At 36.5% G+C, this 917-nt stretch overlaps 1 protein-coding gene across 1 annotated transcript in view; it reads right to left on the bottom strand.

The window, feature by feature from the left end:
- Window positions 1-783: 783 nt before the first annotated feature.
- Window positions 784-917, bottom strand: part of hsp90b1 (heat shock protein 90, beta (grp94), member 1) — a 7,820-nt gene continuing 7,686 nt past the window's right edge. Inside the window, exon 18 of the mRNA XM_032524461.1 lies at window positions 784-917. This exon is cut by the window's right edge and continues 137 nt beyond it. The gene's annotated coding sequence lies outside the window, so the exon portion shown is untranslated.

Raw genomic sequence — 917 nt, 5'->3', positions numbered from 1 at the left:
GCAGTGTTAAATACATTACATATTTTCTCTTTACATTAAACAATTCTGGTGAATCGTTCTGGTGTTTAGTCAAATCATTAGATTCAATTAGAAGCACAAGCAAGTGTAACTGGAGATGCCTGCAGGTTATGTGCCACTCATTTTTAAATTTTGTAAAAATCCATTTTAGTTATAATAATTCTCTTATTGTGCTCTGTAAACCATAATAAACCTGGGCCCAGCTTGGGTTCATTAATGCTTTTGGAGTTTTGACAACATGCAGCTGTTGAGATAGGCCCATGGGATTTTCTCTTATCTCCCAGTGATTGGTTACAGCCCTGCTGAGACATTTCTGCTCCTAGAAGGTGGGTGGACCGTCCTTACAACTTGATTCTAACTACATTCAGACTTGTATTTATACACCCTTTAGGTGACTGACAAATCTGTAATAACAGTTTTTCCTTGTTGAAAGACTGAGCTGACATTTTGTATTTTTCGGTATTTTGTTGGTTTCCCTTGGCATATTAAATTTTGCTAACTCAAAGTGCTGATGGACAGACAGCTCTTTGAACCTGCCAAAGAATCCGCCATGCACTTATAGAAGTGCCAACGGCTGGCTGAAAGCCTTTTCTATGAAATATCTATCCTATGTCAGTTGTTATTCACACAAACAATAATCGGACACCTTCATTCACAAAACAATGTTACTTCCCCCCACTTTACATAAACATCTCATTTATGCTTCTAAGTCAAAGCAAATTACTTTTAGTGGCTTGTGCATTCTTAACAAACACGCCATATCCCTTTTCCAGGAAACATTTATTCGATCAAGAGACAGGATCGCTTCTTTCCATAAACAGGTCAGTTAAATATTAACAAATTTACAGTCATGAGGAATGTAATAAAAAAACAAAACCAACAATGATCGCCTTAAAAAA

This window comes from Etheostoma spectabile, chromosome 8 (assembly GCF_008692095.1).
Source record: "Etheostoma spectabile isolate EspeVRDwgs_2016 chromosome 8, UIUC_Espe_1.0, whole genome shotgun sequence".
In the NCBI taxonomy this organism is placed as follows: Eukaryota; Metazoa; Chordata; class Actinopteri; order Perciformes; family Percidae; genus Etheostoma; species Etheostoma spectabile.
Note: the sequence above shows the minus strand (reverse complement) of the source record. Positions and strands in the feature narration are given on the sequence as shown.